Source organism: Platalea leucorodia (genome assembly GCF_965183815.1).
Source record: "Platalea leucorodia genome assembly, chromosome: 1".
Lineage (NCBI taxonomy): Eukaryota > Metazoa > Chordata > Aves > Pelecaniformes > Threskiornithidae > Platalea > Platalea leucorodia.
The window spans coordinates 155,788,901-155,809,938 of record NC_138823.1 but is presented as its reverse complement, the minus strand read 5'-3'; positions in this window follow the sequence as shown (position 1 = coordinate 155,809,938).

Here is a 21,038-nt window from a genome sequence, read left to right as displayed (position 1 = left end):
GCGAACTAGAAGTCTCTTTATTAAGATCGGAAGTAGGGTCAGCTCTTCTACTCTGTCTGAGGAACTGCCCGCTGGAAACTGAAGCAGCAATTTTCCTGGAAGAACTACCTTTTATGAGTGTTTTTCCTTGCGACTCACACACCTGTGCCTCTGGGGTCAAGGTAGATTTTACATCCTATTTCCTTATGTCCTCTCCATGGTCATGCAGATAAAACCATCGAGTGGCCCATGGTGTGTACCCACTATATCCTCTCCCTTGAGCAGAGGAACACTTACTCCTCGTAACTGAGATACCGGTCCGTACAGGTGGGGAGTAGGATAAATCCTCTTTGAGTTGCTGGACCTCCCAGGATGGTTTCTCCACAGCCAAGACACAGGCCCGTAGGGAGGAAGAGAGACTTTCTTCATATTGCTGTAGTTAGCCAGTCAATTCATCTACTGTTTGTCCTTCTCTGTCTTTCCAGGTCATTACTGCCAATGAGTTGGCATACGACGCTGCTGCTCTCCCTACCAACTTCTGCCACATGGGTCTCGTGCACTTGACTTCATCTGGATCTTTAGGTAACGGCTTGTTGTCCAGGTCATCATAAATCACCTCCAGCATGGCTAATTCCTCAGGTACTGGATACCTCTTTCCATGGTAGTCCATTTGTCTGGGTGCCATATAACATCTTCCTTGAAGGGATACCTTTCCTTCACGCCTGACAGGAGTCGCCTCCAGAGGCTGAGGACTTGTACCCCTTTTCCAATCACTTTGTTAATGCCCCCTTCCCTAGAAAGGGATCCCAGCTGCTTGGCTTCCCTACCCTCTAATTCCAGGCTACTGGGTCCGTTATCGCAGCATCGGAGCAGCCAGGTGACAATGTGCTCGCCTGGATGACGGCTGAAATCTTTTCACGTGTCTCGCAGCTCACTCAGGGACAGGTATCGGGTGGTTATCATCTCATTTATGGGTTCTGCCTCTTCTTCCTCCTATTCTTGTAATGGCCCTGCTTCAGAGTAATCTGCCTCGTCCACTTCCCTAAGTAGGGGAAGAGTTTCTTCCCTTACTAAATGAGCTGACTTTTGCTTCCAGCATTTCTTCTTGTGTGTAGGGGTGACTGATACTGGCACGGGTTGGTTCTCTGGTTCAGCTGCAGTGCCTGTCACTGGGGTTGGAGTAACTGTGGTGCCTGTCACCAGGGCTGGAACAGTCGCAGTGCCTGTTGCTTTGTCAACAGATCCAGAGACCTTGTCTTCCCCTTGAGGGTACTGAATAGTGTTGAATAGGGCTCGGTCCCAGCACGTTGCAGTGATTTGTGTCTCTCTGGGATTGCCAGGGTGACAGCATACTTTTTCCAAATATTTTACTAGTTTTTCAGGATTCTACACCTGTTCAGGGGTGAAGTTCCAAAACATTGGAGGTGCCCACTGCCCTAGGTACTCGCCCATACTATTCCACACACCCTGCCACTCATAACTATCCAGCCTCAGGGAAGATCTCTGGGTGGTATTCTTAAATAGCTGTTTAACCTTAAACAAGACCTGAAACACATTCAGGAGACATAGCGATAGGAACATGCTAGTTTGAACATCTCAAGGATATTCAAAATTCTCAAGAGCTATTGTAACGACCTGGAGGAGAAGGGGAAGGTGAAGGAGCAAGGAAAAATGTCCCCTCTTGTCTTTCCCATAAACTGGCTCTCCAAGGAGAAAAGGTAAAGAGTGTAATTATTAATAGTTTCCAAGACATGGTTCCCGAAGTACAGAGATGGAGGCAATGCTGAGTACAAATACCAGATTAGTCACTTGACCAGTAATTTTATGATATCATAAGCCAGTGTTACACAGTACAGCAAAATGATAACCTTAATCCAGTCCCCAGAGGTGACAAGCAGCAGAACAGGGAGCATGTACAGCAAGTAAGGTGTTACACAACACAGCTCTGAGAACAAGCACAACAGCTCTGAGAGCAAATAAATCAACATTGCGATCAGCGACTATTAACCTAATAATGAATGCTTATAACAAATTTGTTTTAACACACTCTGGTCAGATGTCATCTCAACCCTTCAAGCCCCACATTGAGCACCAAGAAGACGGTTGTGGTTTAACCCAGCAGGCAGCTAAACACAACATAGCTGTTCGCTCACTCTCCACCAGTGGGATGGGGGAGAGAATAGGAAAAAAAAAGGTAAGACTTGTGGGTTGAGATAAAGACAATTTAATAAGACAGAAAAGGAAGGGAAAATAATAATAATGATAAAAGAAATAGAAAACAAGTGATGCACAATGCAATTGCTCACCACTTTCTGACCAATGCCTAGCCAGTTCCCAAGCAACGGACCCCCAACCAGCTTTTCCCCTAGTTTATATACTGAGCATGATGTCATATGGTATGGAATATCCCTTTGGTCAGTTGGGGTCAGCTGTTATCAACATTATTCTCATCCTAAATCCAAAACACAGCACTATGCCAGCTACTAGAAAGTAAATTAACCCTACCCCAGATGAAACCAGGACAGTTACAAAATTTTATTCATTTAGTCAAACATTTTCCCTTCTGGAAATTGTCCATATTTGCCTTGAGCTGATTTTTTTAAAGGAGATTACCAGGTGAGAATAGCAGGCATTTTGAACGGATTTGGAAATCATAGTTGTCTGGCGAAAGGGTATGTCTTCCACAACTCCCCTGGCTTCATCCAGTACAGAGGAGGCACTTGCTCAAGGAGCCAACTTACATGGACCCATCTAATGAAGACCTCTCATGTATGGCTAATGTTACAGAAGTTGGAAGGCAAGCAAGGGCTGAGTTGAGGATTATAGAAAAAGAAGGATGGCTCTCAGCTTTCATGGGATAATTAAATTAATGAAACAAAGCATGACCAAAATGTTTTCATGAGTGGTCACTTTCTTGGTGCCTGGCCTGAGATTTTTGGGAACTGATTTGAATAATGGTTTATCATTTAGATTTTAATTAGTAGGAAATTAGTAGGAGCTGGACTTCAAAATGTTGAAAGCATATAGATTGTGTCAAAACTCAGCATTTACTTTTGACCTTCTCATCTTCTTCACCTTTAAAAAATTTCAATAATTGTCCCAATTTTTAAAGTGTTGTTGTGAAAATAAATCAATAACTACTTGTGAATCTCTCAGATATTTGAAAAATTCCTATGGGAAAAATATTACTACTGTATTAACTGTGTGTAGTTTAAACAGTGTATGAAAAAGAAAGGTTGGTATTATGATGGGGTCACCCCATCAACCAAAGAAGGAAAAATAAAGTAGTGAATAGCGTGAATAACATGAATAGCATGAACAGTACCTGCAGTGGGATGTGCCAAGCAAGCATTCTTTGAAAAAAATCATCAAGTGAGCACATAATTACAGCTTATGTTTTTTGTGGGTAAATATTTATATAACACCGGAATGTAGGGAGATGACCATACAAAGGGGACAATGATCTAGTTCTCAGCATCCATAAAGGAAGGCTGAAGTCATGCGGCTGAATGCCTGTACATTAAAGTCAAGTTTCAGATGGAAATGAAAGATGTTTAGGTTATTTTCACATCCTTACCTTCTAACTTTGTGGCTTGCTAAATATATTGAGGAAAGACATTTGTTCCTGTCATCAGTGTCTGCCTAAAGATAATGATTGTAGCTCACTATTTATATTAAAAATTGTGCTTCTTCATACACGCATGCAAGATAGCAATACATTTCTCGGATTATGCAGCCATGTATTTGCATATGTTTCAGTTTACACTTCTATACTTTGGAATCCCTTTTGTTTTGCTTCCTTTAAATATTCTGTCTAACAATTTTGGTGACAAGAATGTTGAAGGGAAAAAATTACATGAATATTAAGGAGCATTTAGAGAAGCATGTTTGGGATGTAGAACTACTTAGCAGTACAGCTCAGATTCTAAAATTATACATTTTACGCAACCAGGGAACAAAAACCTTCTGTGTGACGTCTGTTGCCATTTAAATGTCTTTAATTTTGAATGCCAAGTATGCCAATAATGTGCTTAATTGGAAATATTTGCAGAAACAATTCAGCACCTATCTCTGAAAAAAAAGATATTCCACACAAATATTAGCTCTTAAGGGCAATCTTTACAGAAAAAAAGAGAGTAATATAGAGGCAAATGTATGATTTATTGATAATTACTAAGGCATCTATATAATTCAACTCAATAACATTTTTCTAGAGTTTTTTTTCGGAGAGGGGGATAAAGCCCAAAGTCCAGTGCACTTCATTAACAAGTTATCCAAGTCTCTTCATTAGTAAACAAATTAATTCCAATTTCTTTCGAAAGAAAAGCTACAGGATGCAAATCTCTTAATATACCTAAAGCCCATGCAAGGCATCCACATGTCAAGGAGGTGGAAGATGCTCAGTGTGTCAGGGTCACAGTATTAGATACTGGGAAAGCTCCTGGGAAACATTTGTTCCAGGAAGGTCCAGTGTAAGAAACAGCCACATTTGCTGGCTCTCCTCTGACTGCCCCAACCTGCCCTTTGCACCATGGGACCTCACCTTCCAGTTGTAACTCAGATCTGGCGTGAAGCTGTATCACAAGAGTAAGATGCTACAGCAAGAGAGAAGTAAAAGTGTGTCTCCAAGTCTCTGATCATGAAACTCATGAAGACCAGGATATTAATATGTGTGAATTGTCTCACCCCATCCAGTACAACCTGCATCCTTGCCATGTCACGCACAAGTAGCAAAATCCTCCAGGAAGACTTAAAATACCACTGGGAAAGAAGGAAGGATGAAAACTGATGTGAATTCCATCCATTGATGGACACAGACAACAGCCTGGAGTTGTTTTGCTTACTAGTGAAGAGATTTGGGTAACTTGTTAATAAACTGCACTGACTTTAGCTGTTGGTGTTTCTATGGTGACAAGAAAAGGGTGAAGTTTTGAAGATTCCGAGAACAGGCCCTGGACAGCTAAGAAGAGAACAATTAGGAGTTTCCCTATTTAAAAAAATGTGCTTTCAAAGAGAACTATTTATTTTTTTTTTAAAACTCTTAATTGGATTTATGATTCCATTGTTAAATTGAAAAGGTTAATATGGTAACATTTACTACTGTGGATATTGATAGCAAACCATACATTCTAATTTCAGTTTATTCCCCCAGGCAACTTGATCATTACTATTATTAAATTGCAGAGTTTATTGGGATTTTTTAACTGTTCTCACCATAAAATTTGCTAAACAGTGATTTTAAAAAACACTGCTGAGTTTTCTTCATGCCTGTTCTGTTACTGCTGTTTTGTAAAAGTGACATGCATATTTTGGGGTCCCAGAAATTTCATTGTATTTCCTGGGTTTCCATGACAATAGACTAAATTAGGACATTCTTAATCACAGTATATGGGAAGCTACAGCCAAATCTGAAAAGCTGCACTTGATATAACCTTTCTGTACAAACTGTTACCTTGAAGTCAATTATGGGAAATTATTAAACTCGGTTGAATAAAAGCATTAAAATTGAAGTGATACAGGGGGACAGATCAATGACAGGAAAAGGAGGAATTAGTAGCATTTTTGTGTACAGATTTAAAAGTAAATATTTATGCCTTAATCTTCAAAAGATTTTATCCAAGTCTATTTTTGTAATAACTAGCCTGAATCTGCCTAAACCTGTAGGCAACTAAATTTATTTCAGTTTATGTGGACAAAGCCACCTGCATACTGATTCCTATCCCAGCTAGCAAGCTTTTCAGAGATATCAAGCCAGAGCCCCGGAGACCAGGAAATACAATTTTTAAATGTGGTGTTCTTCCATCTTTCACCATGCTTTCAGATCTACAACAACACAAAGACATGTGCTGTTACAGGGAAACTGTGGTTCAATTCTCTACATCAAAACAAGAAGGAGACTGAGGGGATTACCATCCTCTGGCAACAATATTAGACTATTCGAGGATCTTGTTTCATTTCTTACATGTGAAGTTAATACTGCAGCACCCACCTTCAGTGGGGCGGGATCATTGGTGTTGAGTTTGAGGAAAGAGGGGCAGAGATGCTTCTCTAACAGATGCTTTTCCATTCAATGTTTAGGATATCTCCAATTGATGTTTAGAGAACAGCTGTACCTCTTAGAGTTGAGTGCTATGCTGTAGTGTCACACTCGCTTTCCATGGCTCAGAGGACTAGTTAATACTTGATTAGTCTGAACAAACAGAATAGTTTTCAAAGGAGAAACTGAGAAGACCTCAAAAAACCCCACAGTTTGACATGGAGTCTGAGATATTTGAGCTCAATAATGAAATGAATATTTCCTTTCCAGTCATGAGCTCCAGAACCTGAATAACTGCATATAAAAATGGGCAGAAACACCTCCTGATACTTATTGTCCATTTCTACCTGAACTGATCTGTGGGAGAAGGCTGGCCTATCCACCTAGCTGCAGGCCTAGCCTAACTGTTTAGGGTTGTGAATCATAATAAAAGGTAACCTATACCACAGGAAAACAGTGCCACAGACACTGCTAGAGCATAAAATCCTTCTTCTCCTTATTTCCCACCGATTACCTTTATTTCACCAACCTCCACATCAATGTTTCAGCTATTAGGACTTGTCATTTATTTCAGATGATATTGGTTCTAATCCTTGGCAGGATATTGCAAATATATGTTACAAGCATTATAAAACCTAAATTCTTTTGGGATTCGAGCAGAGACAATGGCATATACTCACACTCAGGGACACCTACTGGATATTTTCCTGTGCTATCAGGATACATTGAGGACACTGAGAAAGCAGGTTAGGAAAATTGCCTAATATGAACGCATACTTGATGGGAGGTTAAAGAAGGTTCTCCAGCTTTTCATGTCATTTGACTTAAGAGAGAGTAACTTCCAATGAACTTCTAGCCTGATGTTACGTTATTGCACGGGGCAGGTTAAGCGAGTATGTATAAGCTATTGTATGTAATGATATAATCAAGCACATCTAGTTCAGTTCTAGCAGGGGATAATTTTTTTTTGCTGTCTGAAGGGAGGTCATGCGTGGTCTCAAGATGTCTGGGGATCCCAGTGAAGAAGGGCTGTGAAAGCCAGTTTTAGGGAACACAGAATATTGATTTCAAGTAGACACAGAAACTCTTGTTGTCTCTCTCTATAGAGTTTATTTTATAGCTTGAAAATGCATGGGTCTTAGCCCTCTCAGCTTCAGATGAGTAATACCGAGGGGAAAAAATGGGGATGAGAAAAGTACTTTGAAGAATATACATTCCGCTTCGTACTGGTGTATATCATACAGCTATGCTACAACGGTAGTGTGATACATATCTATGCAAATTGAAGGCTGGGGCCCAAAAATACCAACTTTACCTATAGTAATGTTACTTTGATTAAAATAGAACTTTAGCTCCCCATCCTGTAGGGAAGACCTGTAATTTATGTTCTGTGTCCAGAAACTCAACTTTCTGGTTTAGCTATCCAGCAGAAAAATAAATATATAGCACAGAACCTTTTTCTAAAAAATTATTATTGGATAAACTGCAGATAGTCTGATTTTACCAGTTTACATTACATTTCTATAAACAATTACAAAAAAGACCTTTCATTTTTTAAATTTTCATGTAGTTTCACTTAAATTATTTACCAGTCCTAACATATCACAAGCAACTTTGAAGCTGATGCTTCATCAGCAGTCACAGAGCTACCTACATTCATTGCTGATGTTCATTGTAATTATTACTAAAACTATCAAACATCCTTAAACTGGAGAGTGTCACTAAGCTTTCCCCCTACAGAAAGTGTTAAATGTGACGTCTGGAGCCTGGTTTAGGGCCTTTCGTTAGGATATCATTCGCTGTATGATAGTCTTGCCAGTCCAAAAATTAAGAAACTCAGTATCAAGTCCTCATCCCCTTCCCAGATACTTTCTAAGCAGATTTCATACAAGAGCATTCTCTCTGAAATGTTTTTTATAGAAAATACAGGTTTCCATCCTAATTTTTTCTCATCCAGCTATCTCAGCCTCTAAAAGGGAATTCTCTGCTACGTGTACATCTTTTCCTTGAGAAGAGCTTCATCTGTTGTTATTATTACCCTGAATCCCTTCCCAGTTGGTTTTACAATCTGCTTTACCCCCGCCCAGACACCTGTCACTAAAGGAGCTGCATCTCATAACACAGCTTTTTTAAGACTAAACCCTAACTGGACCAAGGCTATGCTGTGAAAAGCACTCTTAAGAGTTACTACAACTTAAATCAGGTGGAGGCAGGGAAATAGGGGGATAGTAATACAGACCCTTATGCAACCCAAAGACCAAAGCAGATTAAAAGCAAATAAACAAATAAAACCCCATCACATATAAATTACTCAAATAGAGCTGGACTTTTCTAGCAATAATTTACTGAAACACATTTTTGGGGGAATGGAGTAAAACACTTCTTATTTAATATAGGACAGGGAACTAGGGACTATGTCTGGACTATATCTGGCATTCCCATTCAGGAGCAAACACCACTTCCCGAGTGCTGGAGTGTCCTGCTATATATTGGGTGGGACGAAGGAAAAGATTAGTCCTTCCCCCCAGACTTTCCTCATTTCATCATGCTGTTTTCTAAACAAAGAAGTGTGCACAACCTATGGGACTGTCCTTTGTGTGCTGGTATGAATGACTAGAGAAACAGGAACTGAACAGAGCCTCCTTGCATTTCATAAATATAAGTTTGGATGCAACTCATATATTTACCCATCACTTACACCAAGGAGCAATGTCTTGGTTCAAACACATTGAAGCTGCCAGAGATAGGATACATACGACCAGAGTAGATGTTTACAATGTTCACATATAAGATAGTCACTCTACAAATACCTTTATACTCAGAGAAGAGAGATGTACTTAAAAGGTTAAATCCATCTTATGCTAACATAGGGCAGTAAAAGTGGTTGTTTCTCTCCACTGATTGTAAAGGCAGACCAGAGCAACTAGCTCAGATGCTGGTATCTGCATTGCAAATGTGGAGAGTTAGGTTAGCCGAGTGTCTGAGAGTCTTTCCACTGTTTTCAGTGCATTTTTTTAGGCTCCTGCAAGCTATTTGATATTCAAAAATTCTTTCTTATTTCAAACAAAATTAGAAGGGTAAAAAAGATTAAGTAAGTTGGAGAAAAATGGTATTATTGCCTCATTTTTAAATATATATTTTTGTGTCAGTATCAAGCAGAACTTTCCAAATGTCTTCCCTTGCTTTTACTTTATATTTTACTATCTCCCACTACCCCTGTGATACTGAAGATGAAGAGGTTAAATTGTCCATATAAAGGTAATCAGAAGACTGTTTAATCTATCCTGTTTCATTCTTCCTCCTTGCACAAGGCACTTGTAATCAGATCCTGTGCTTCTCAGAGATCAAGGAAGGACACAGGACTACAGAGACAGAAAACAGGTACCAAGACATTTCCATGCACCTCACTTCTAAATAATACATTTAGAGGAAAAGTATATTTTTTTTTTCTCATGATGGTGTTCTCACTGTTTTGATACTGCATGTACTTACGCAATTTACAGAGTAATTATATGGTTGGTAGTAGAGATGAGATAAACCTGATGGGAAAAAAAAAGAATGCCAAGGATTTTCCCAAAACTCAGTCCAAATGCTGAATATTATCTAACCATCTATAAGGTTCTGATTTTATACATTTCAATTGCCTGTAAGTATTATCCTTTAGATCTTAACCCACTGATTCCCCTGTCAGCTTTATCAGGTTTCCCGCTGAATAAACAGACAGTATAAGAGTAGCTCTGGCTTTTGTTTTCAGGTCTTGACCATGCTGTAACTGTCTTAAATATGCGTGGTGAACACTTGTATGAAAATGACCCATTTAATGGGAAAAAAAGGACTAGAGATGGGACCTGGGACTTGCCTTTAGGAGTAATAATCCTCTGTCATCTTCCTCTCCCTTTACTACCTTGTAGGAAGAAGCAGATATAGAATTGTTAAAACTAATTAACCTCAATCTGACAGCCTCATCCTGTGGTTACCAACTGGTTTGAAGTCTGTGAACCACATGAATAGCAACTGCTTTGGTCTTTAGTAATGTGCTACAACGTCAGAAAATGCTCCTATGGTGAGGGAGTGACATCAAAAAAAAGCCTTTCCTCCTTTCCTTCCTTCTAGAGTGTCCTCACAAGCAAATATGAACCTAAAAAGTAGCGTAGCAGACTGGATTTGCATGGGGAGTGAGCATCAAGAACTCCACCCACAGAAATTCTCTTCTCTTTTTTTATCTGAAAACCATCACACATCAGGACCTCAGAAAGGAATTTCCTATTTAAAGACTTAGGGTAAAATATTAAATCCTTAGCAATAATTAAAACATATAAGTAAAATGTTTGTCCAGTGGTGTGTTGACACATCTGAAACAGCCAGAGAAACACTGTTGTCATCTCCCTCCTCAACTTGGTCTGGTGGTCCAGAAATATTGCACCTGCATTACTGATCACTCACAAGGTCTGGGTTTCACCAGCTCTCACTAACCTTAACGGCAATTATGTGTCCAATTTTATCAGGAAGCAGCTTTGAAAAATTCCCATTTATGTGTGTAGCATGCTTTGCCTGAAAGCTGAGCTACCTCCCAGCACACACAGATCAGCCTGTTTTATGTTACTGGCCCCTGTTCTTCACAATCCTGCCTGCTGTAATTTGAAAGCACTAGCCTAGAATTATGAACTGGATGGAAGATGATTTTAGCATGCATTTTCCAGGGGATTTTTATGAAGTGATCTGAAGAGGAAACTATTAATTCAGCCAGAGAGATTAGCAGTAGTGACTGCACTACTCAGGGCAACATCAAGGATCTCTTCCTCCCTGGAAGAGCCTGGCAAAGGCAGCCATGTGGAACTTGAAAGCCTCTTCTACATCTGTAAGCAGACTTTCATGTCGTGCAGTGTGTCCTCAGCGTTTGGTGTTATAAATGATCAGCCTGTGACCACCCCTCCACTCGGCAGAGCTCTCATGTAACACCGCAGAGCTCCGGCACCACAAGCGTCCGCAGAGCGCTTCTTTCCCTGACCTGTAGCCCACAGAGATTACAGAAGCACATTATTTCCCCATGCAGCTCTTTCACCTCTCGCTGCAACCATTTCCTACACAGACACAGAATTTATATAAAAGGCTTTCCTCAGCTTTCATCAAATCTAGGTTGCAGGCCTATTTCGTAACATTAATTCTCTCCCTCACCAACCGCCACATCAATTCAGTACTTTATAAACTATTTCAGGGATCCGATTTATCAGGCCTGACAGAGCTTCACACTGAAATAAACAGCACTGCCTCTGCCGAGCTCGCTCAGTGGCTCCTATTTATCATTATTTAATTCAAGGGCCTAAAATTCTCTGACATTATTAATAGTAAGATAAATCACTGGAAAACTACAGAATCTGTGACCAACGAGGCTGAAATAATCCATTTTGGTGAAAATGTCTATGTGGAATTGCATTCCCTGATGGGTAGCCGCTCTGTCATTAGCGACTCCATATGCATGGGTGTTAAGGAACTGAAGCATGAAGTCCCCAAAGAGTGGGATACTTCAACTGCCATCCTCTTCCCAACACTTAGCACCAAAGCAGAAAATAAGGGAATACAGTACAGCTCTAATGCCTCTGTCAGTTGAATTTAAATGTACTAATTTAATCCTTTTTGTACTTGATTAACTTTAACTTGTCTGAGGTTGAACTTTTGTGTTAACTGGACCTGCAAATCCATTAGTTCATTATGAGGACTGTATTACTTAGCCACCTTGATGAGAGATAATCAGCTGCCTGGAATGTATATGAGCACTTGCTGCCTTAATTTGGCACCTCATTAGTGATATTTTTCTATTTTGTTTAAATGAAAAGGATTACATTGGGAGTTTGTCCGGGGCCTGCAATTTTATTTATGAATAGCTAGCCTTGCTCAACTACTGTGAGACCCAGTAAGAAGTTAAGCATTGCAGAATTAGTTTCGTTCTCTGTCATGAGTATTCAGGGAACCTAAGGCAGCTGGGGAGGCAGATCCTGAGCTCTTTCCTAGAGGGGCTGAGCACTGTCACCCCACCTCCCTGGCAGAGGTGATCAAAAAACCTTGACAAACAGAGGTGTTGAATAACTGAAGATGTTTTGTAAAATTCCTTTAAAAATTAAGAATATTCAAAATCAAAATAATATATATGTAAAAAGATCTTTAGTTCCTTTTATCCCCCTTTCCAGAGGGAAAACTGACTCATTGCTGTTTTGTTATTCACTATCATTCCCTTGAACTTAAGCAGTTTACTCCCTTATTAGTGTCTGGACAGAGGCTGTAATTTTTGAAAAGAACAACCAAGGACAAAGGACTAAGCAGACACAAAATTCCCCTTTGAAGAAATTCTGCAACAGTTCTTGTGCAGGGGATTGCCTCCTAAATAATTAATTGTTCATCCAAGGTAGAACTCCCAGAGCTCAAATGCACACCTTCACCCTTGCCCAGAGTCTGTCTTCAGGCAAAAGTCTGAGTAAATGACATTACCAGTTTGGCTTTCTCTGTTTTACACAATTTTCCAGTGCTATCCTAACAGCGTGACATCCTCAAACAGCTACAGCATCATCCTGCCATATCCCAGGGTGTACAATTCCTTTCAGCATCGTGTTATGAAAACACCATTCTGGAAGATTGCAACACAGCTTCCCATTATTTCAGACACTTTTAATTGAAAATGTACAAAAGCAACAATTACATTTTAGGACCAACATATGAGGCTAGGGGAGAGCAAAGCCAAGTGACATATAGTGTGGACAAGGCCAGTCTGCTCTAGAGAGAATTATCCTTTAGCATTATAGTCACTCAGTGCCATTTGGTCTTGTCTCTTGGAAGCAATGATTGCTTCCTGAACCTTTGTATTTTGAAATATAGGGGTACCATGAGAGACCATGGTTTGAACTCTTTTTTCCCAACAGGTTAAAAGAGAAATCAAGTCCTGGACTTTCATAACACACCCCACCACAGCAGAGACTACAGATAGCCACAATTTCATTTTATGTTTTCCCGATGTCTAATCTGTGCATGTGCTCTGAGTGTTTCTACCAAGTCAGGCTCTATCAGTAAAATACAGAGAGAGAGATTTAATTTAATTATGCGTCTTCAGATGCAGAAAGTTGAGCAACATCAGGACCTGTGATTTTGTATTTTCCTGCCAGGAGAAACCTAGGGACCATTAATGAAAAAAAAAAAAACCAGGGGCTTGGGAATTTCATAAGTGTACCAAGTTAGTTTTTGAGGATGTTTTAGGTTTTCATATAATGAGTATAGTTACTTGAAGCAGCAACAACTTTTAGGACTCAGTCACCTTCATGAAGTAAAATTAACTGAGCTACTGGGGACTCCTGTGATCTCAAATATCTTCTAAAGGAAAATTTCACAGAATCAGAGACTCATAGAATTCTTTGGGTTGGAAGGGGCCTTTACAGGTCATCTAGTCCAACACTCCCTGCAATGAGCAGCGACATCTTCAACTAGATCAGGTTGCTCAAAGCCCTGTCCAACCTGACACTGAAAGTTTCCAGGGATGGGGCATCTACCACGTCTCTGGGCAACCTGTGCCAGTGTTTCACCACCATCTTTGTAAAAAACTTCTTCCTTATATCTAGTCTGAATCTACCCTCTTTTAGTTTAAAACCATTACCCCTTGTCCTATGAAATTTGTTTGCAAAGGTTTTATTCCTACACTGTCCAGTTCATTATCAGTTATTTTGTCTCTGCTTAGTTTGGGGCTCAACCACACCAACTCAGTCCACCATTCGTTCCTCCACATCTTGCTCTAGTCTGAGTTCTCTCAGCAACAGTATCAGATGTACAAAGGTGCACCAAGCTATAAAAGCAGAGTGAGACAAAGCCAATCCAGGCACAGCATGTCTCTGTGTATAAGTCAACAGGTCACAAAGTCCCAGTTTGTGATTTTCAAAACATTTTTTTAACAGGACTGGAAGTAGGATGCAATAAATTTATTACCTGGATTTTTATGTACTGTCACTATCATCATCCCAAAGAAACACAGATTCTTGATATTAACAAATTATATACAGTGAATACACCTTTTGTGCACTACAGAATACTGCCAAAGAACCCCATTTTGGTTTCTTATACATAGGATAATTATTATGCTAATAATGTGTAAAACGGGGACTTCCAGCTTCAATTATAATCCACCAAAGTCCCAAAAGTACAGTTTAGCCTCTATGAAGATTCACATTCTTCCTAATTTTAACCAACTGGTTCATTAATACTTCTGAGACTTGCATGCAAACTATGGAGACTTCTGCAATTTCCCTTATCACCAATTAGGCTAATCCCTGTCTCATGCTATGGAGCATTTGAAACGTGTACGTTAGTGGTAACTGCATGTGCAGTTTAAGGTGAGTCTATTACTGTTAGTACGGCATCTCTGTGAATGTCTCAGTGAACATAATTGCAAATATGTCTATTTTTAAAATTCTCTAACTATTTAATTAGGGGTGGGATTTTCACCTTCTCTTGTATTTTCTCTCCTAAGGATTGCAACGTTAACTCCCTAAAACACAAGGAGGGAAGGGACTGTGCAAAGCTCCAGAGAGGATACCCACAGCAGGAATTTACAAGCAAACATAACTACAGTGCATGAAATTGTTCAGTTTTTGTCACTGCTCTGACTTGCTGTTATTCAGGTGCCATCATAAAATTAGGTAGGGAGGGCTTCATTACTGAATAATTGCTTATGATGTTCTATGTCCAGGCAATGGCATTCAGTTTGACACATAGCAGTTTAGTCACTGGAGAGGTGGGAAAGAAAAGATGACTTCATGGAAAGTATCATCGGGCCTGGTTTGATCTGTTATGATCCTGTTCATATGCATGTGAATCACTGTTAACTCATGTTAGTGAAAGAAGAGACGTTTACTCTTTTTGGTCTTTTGTTGCTGTATGTGCAAAACATATTTGTGTCTTTTTTCCAGTGTTTGGATAATATCACAAAAGGCACATCATTTACCTTGTACCAAAACAAGCTGTACAGCTGTAATGTTGTTAAAACCCAAAGCTGATTCACAACCAGCTCCCATCGCCAGTGCTCACTTCTGCCTGCTCTCCTGGCCTGATCATGGGCTGAGGGAAGTAGTTTGCCTTCCTCAGGATGGCTGAAGACATGGGGAGAAACGGTCCCCAGCAGAAAACACTCTGCCCTCTGTAACTGATTGCCCTTCAGCTCAGACAGTCCAGTGACTGCCTCTGTAGCATTATATCACTATGAAATAGGTGATCTTTTCTGTTAGTGGTTCCCAGACTACATCTGCTGTGAGAAATCAGCAATTTAAAAGAAGTTTGAAGCCACTAAGTCCAGGTAAGTGACTTTTAAACTCCAGGCCATTGATTTCAGTAGGGCATTTGTGAGCTGGATTTCATTATTTTATTTATTATTCTTCTTTCTGCATAAGATGATTTAAAATGACTTTTCTTTCCTGCTTGGATGGCAGTAGAAGGAAGCCTTCTATTTGTTTCACTAGATCCAAGTTTATTGTTGTAGGGTATTATTGTGACACCTTTACTTGTACAAAAACTTATTCCACACACAGAGTGAAATGATTACAATCAATCATAATAATGCTGAGCCTAAATAATAGGGCAAAATGCAGCCTACTGGCAAGACAGTGCTTGGGACAGGTTTCATTAATCCATACTGGTATGTCACATTCATGCCACATTTTATGTTCAAGTATCAGCAGCATCCAGAAGCATCCAGCATCATCTCAGCAGCAAAATCCCTCAGTACAGCAAAAAAGGACATAAATTATGGATAATATATGCACCGAGTTGTTCTTTGTTAAGATTACATGAAAGTTCCCTGTCACTTCCGTCTGTCTAGCAGGTGCTGTCTGTCACTCCCTGCTTCACTGCAGGTCCTCGTCATTTGAGAGCCCACAGTGTGTACATGTCAGCTTGCTCTGCTTTTGGCTGGCAGCATGGTCATACACCACCATCCTCACGCCAGGACAATCTTCCAATATGATTCCAGACAGCCCCAACCTTTCTTACCAGACTGGTCCTAGCTCTACACACCACAGAGTCAAACGCGTCTCTTCACATTAGCCCAGGGACCAGTTTTCCCTCCGGAATTCTCCACAAAGGTGAGAATTGTCCATGGTACCCCTCTTTCCATAACGTACTATTCTATTTAGCATAGGAAAATACTGCACAGTCACTGGAACCTTAAATTTAGAGGCACAGACCACTTCCAAAATATAAATAAAAAGTCTGTTCTGCAGCCTTGGACTTTTCTTTAAGAAGAGTTGCTTTTCAATTTTTTCTTTCCTACAGCTCTCAGCTTCTAGGTCATAAAAGCAAATAGTTCCAGCTTGATTGCCAAGTGTTTCCCTCCCATAACTTCCCTCTATATGACCAATATCTTGTTTCTAATTATGCTGACACTCCCTTGCACATCTCTGTGTCAGTGTTTGTTTAAAATAAGGTGATGGAAGGACAGGTTTATTTGATAGTGATCTTGGCCATACACACACACCTCTGCCCCAGAATAAAAATACATTGTGGTCTAGAATTGGGGCTGAATGGTGTGTAAGGTAACTTCCTAGCTATATTAGGACTGCTCTCTTTTTTTAAGATGATTTCCTGACACAGAAGAATTATTTGTCACAAAGCTTCCAAATATTTACCCTTCTTTGTTTTGTTGTTTGGGTTTTTTTGTTTTTGTTTTGTTTTGTTTTGTTTTGTTTTGTTTTGTTTTTTTAATGTTATGAACAGTTTAGCTGTACTGGGTTTGGCTGGGATAGAGTTAATTTTCTTCATAACAGCTCATATGGTGCTCTGTTTTGGATTTGAGACCAAAACAAGGTTGATTGATAACACAGGGGTGTTTTAGCTATTGCTGAGCAGTGCTTACACAGAGTTAAGGCCTTTTCTGCTTCTCACACCCCCCCACCAGTGAGTAGCCTGGGGGGGGCACAAGAAGCTGGGAGGGGACACAGCAGGGACAGCTGACGCCAACTGACCAAAGGGATCTCCCATACCGTATGACATCATGCTCAGCAATAAAACTGGAGGGGGGAAGTTTGGTCAGGGCTGCCATTGCTTGGGGACTGACTGGGCTCCAGTCAGCTGGTGGTGGGTGATTGTTTTCTGCTTCACTTGTTTCTCCTTGTTTTGTTTTATTTTGTTTTGTCTTTTCCTCTTTTCCCAAACTGTCTTTCTCTCAATCCACGAGTTTTCTCACTTTTGCCATTCTTATTCTCTCTCCCATCCCACTGGGGGGTGGTGAGTGAGTGGCTGTGTGGGACTGCCTAGCAGGGTTGACCCACAAACCTGTTTTTTCTGAGAAAATCTTGAAAGAATCACTCTGTAGTATGTTTAAAATAACAGTTTCAGTCAATCTGATGAATGGATATATAAATGACAGCAAACTTTTTGTATTGGGTTTGCATGGCAAGGTTTTGGTAGCAGGGGGGCTGTAGGGGTGGCTTCTGTGAGAAGCTGCTAGAAACTTCCCCTATGTCCCATAGAGCCAACGCCAGCCGGCTCCAAGAGGGACCCACTCCTGGCCAAGGCTGAGCCCATCAGCAATGGTGGTAGCACCTCTGGGATAACATACTTAAGAAAAGGGGCAAAAAACTGTGCAACAGCAATTGCAGCCAGGGAAAGGAGTGAGAATATGTGAGAGGAACAACTGTGAAGACACCAAGGTCAGTGAAGAAGTGGGGGGAGGAGGTGCTCCAGGCACCGGAGCAGAGATTCCCCTGCAGCCCCTGGGGAAGACCATGGTGAGGCAGGCTGTCCCCCTGCAGCCTATGGAGGTTAACGGTGCAGCAGAGATCCACCTGCAGCTCATGGAGGACCGCACAATGGAGCAGGTGAATGCCTGAAGGAGCACCCTGCTCCTGGCAGGACCTGTGGACCCATGGAGACAGAAGCCCATGATGGAGCAGTCTGTTCCTGAAGGACTGCACCTCATGGAAGGGGCCCATGCTGGAGCAGTTTGTGAAGAACTGCAGCCCATGAGAAGGACCCATGCGGGAGAAGTTCGTGGAGGACTGTCTCCTGTGGGAGGGACCCCCACGCTGGAGCAGGGGCAGAGCGTGAGGAGTCCTCCCCCTGAGGAGGAAGGAGCGGCAGAGACAACGTGTGATGAACTGACCCCAACCCCCATTCCCCGTCCCCCTGCGCCACTCGGGGTGAGGAGGCAGAGAATTCGGGAGTAAAGTTAAGCCTGGGAAGAAGGGAAGGGTGCGGGGAAGGTGTTTTTAAGATTTGGTTTTATTTCTCGTTACTCTACTCTGATTTGATTGGCAGTAAATTAAACTAATTTCCCCGAGTCTGTTTTGCCCATGATGGTAATTGGTGAGTGATCTCTCCCTGTCCTTATCTCGACCCATGAGCTTTTCATTATATTTTCTCTCCCCTGTCCAGCTGAGGCGGGGGAGTGACAGGGTAGCTTTGGTGGGCACCTGGCATCGAGCCAGGGTCAACCCACCACACTATTAGAATAAAATTTTAGAAAGTGAGATGCATATAAAATTATTTTTGACTTTTCAATGCAGTTTACATTTCTTTAAAGAATTCAGCCAGCAGCAGACACTTGCAAAATTCCCCCTGTAGGACTAAGGCTGGTTGTCCCTGTCAGATTTAAAGGACCTGGAAAACAAGCTGCAGGCAAAGAGGGAAATGAATTTCAGTGAAAGTCACAAACTATTAAAAGTTACTTCAGTTGTAATTTGGAATGAAAAAGGAGAACTGTGTAGAAAATAATGTAGATTTCATGTAAATTTTGAGATTTTGAAAAAATTTCTAGACAAGTCAAAGTGTTAAGATAAGAAAGTTAAAATCCATGATAAAAAGATATAATATTAATTGAAAATCCAATAATGACTTTGTGTTTAATTAAAATCTTTTGATTTCAACCTCAACTTTTTGCCAAACTTTCTCTTTCTAGCAAAAATTGATATTAAATTTGTGTTGGAAGGTCACTTTGGACAAACAATGAAATTCTCAGAATGTTTTGTGGTTGGACTCAATGATCTTAAGGGTCTTTTCCAATCTAAATGATTTTATGATTCTATTTGATAAAATAGTTCATGTCACCAAGGACCTCTGGAGGTCATCTAGACCAACCTCCTGCTCCACTCAGGGCCAGCTAGAGCACGTTACTCATGTCCAGTTGGGTTTTGAGTCACTTCAAGGAGGGATACTCCTTGCATATGTAAGCATATGCCTAGAAAAAAAAAAATGTTCATTTTACATATTTTTTTCCATTAATTCTAAAAATTCAAATAAAGATTAAAAAGAGTGGCAAAAATTCCAGTCTGCCTGGAAGTTAAGAACTGACACATTAACAACTGTGTTATTCATTATTATTTATTGGCTAGCTATTAATTAAAGGTCTAAGGAAGATCAGAAAATACATACCTAACATAAAATATTTAATCTCATTAAAATCTAGAACAGACTGAGATGTTTAGAGGAATCCTACAGAGGCGGGTGAATGGGTAACATAATGGTAGATAAATTCACTGTTGAGAAATGCACAGCAATGCTCATTGGATAAAGCCATTTGAAAGCATTCTCGCTGAATTACAGATAAACTGTAAAAACTTAGAGGGGTGAAATGAAGTGAACAGGAAGAGGATACAAAATAATATGAAATCTTTTATTTTCCTAGCACAGAAAAGGGTGATGAACTCTCACTTGGAATTCTCTGTTCAGCTGCAGTCATCTTACCATGAAAATGACCCATGAGCATTAAAAATACCCAGACTTGAAAAAGGAAAATCATAAGTGACATGGAAAAATTTCTGTGTAAGGATGGACAGAAACTGCTTAATCTTTAGTTTAGAAAGAGACAACAAATACGTGACAATGAAAGACAAACTAACTGTTTTTAACATGCTATTATTTACACAATTAACTTGTGAAACACATTCCTAAATATTATGGAATAATTCAGAAATTTTAATAGAGTTGAAAAAGATTTAAGGCAAGTCCTCCATGACAACTGTTGTTTAGATTTTAAAACTTCTGAACACTCCAGTGCAGCTCCTTCTGGAATTCTAGTAGACTTTATCTTGGATAAAACAAACTTTTCTTGGGGCTTTTTACATTCAGGGGAAAGGGGAAGAAGAATAGAAAATAAATCAGAAAAATACAAACCATTTTCCCAGGCAGCAAGCTTGTTGAGTCACCAGACCAGGTGCCAGGCCTCAAGCAACATGTAAGTACGCTGTACTAGGACTACACGAGACTTGAGGTTGACATTCACCCATTCTTTGCTGGAACTTAAGGGGCTCCCCCATGGCATACATTTCACAGCATCCATTTTCTTCAGGTTTTGTCATTATGCTAAAGATAACAGTATTAAAATCAACTTGAATAAGTATATTTACAAACAGCTGAATTCTTATTAATTAAAATTAAAGACAGAAAAATGAGAGAAGGCAGATTGGGCCACTGAGGTTTTCCCTCAGAGGAGACCTATCACATACAATAGCAGTCTTGTACAGAACAAAGTTAGACAGGAATCTCTTTTTCATAGCTCTGGCTTCTTTACCCTCTGGACAGCTAGCTTGAACCTGGGACAAGTATAATAGAAAAGACTGGTGACTAAATAAACAAGGAACAGCATGCTAGCATAAGGGATGCATCTCCTCTCCCCATCACAGACACAGAGACTGCCTGGATTTCCCCAAAGAAAGTTTCCATTGTGCATTGTGCAGAACAGACCCCTGTGAAATGATGGTGATAGAAATCTCTGTTAATGTCACGTCACTGGAGCCACACCCTTAGGAAAAATATGCAGTGCGTGGGAAATGGCAAAACTGCTCTGGGCAAAATGAGTAACTGAAGAATTCTCTCATCTCTTCCTATTAATTTTCATGAAGGGATAGATAACACTCTACATGCTCTAATTTAGCACCCAGCTGCCTAGTTGCTTGTCATGAGCAAATTTTCTTCAAAAACACTACTAGCTGTTTCCCTTGTTCCATTTTATATTCGTATTCCTGGGATTTTTGTTAGTTTTGTTTTTTTCTTTTCGGGC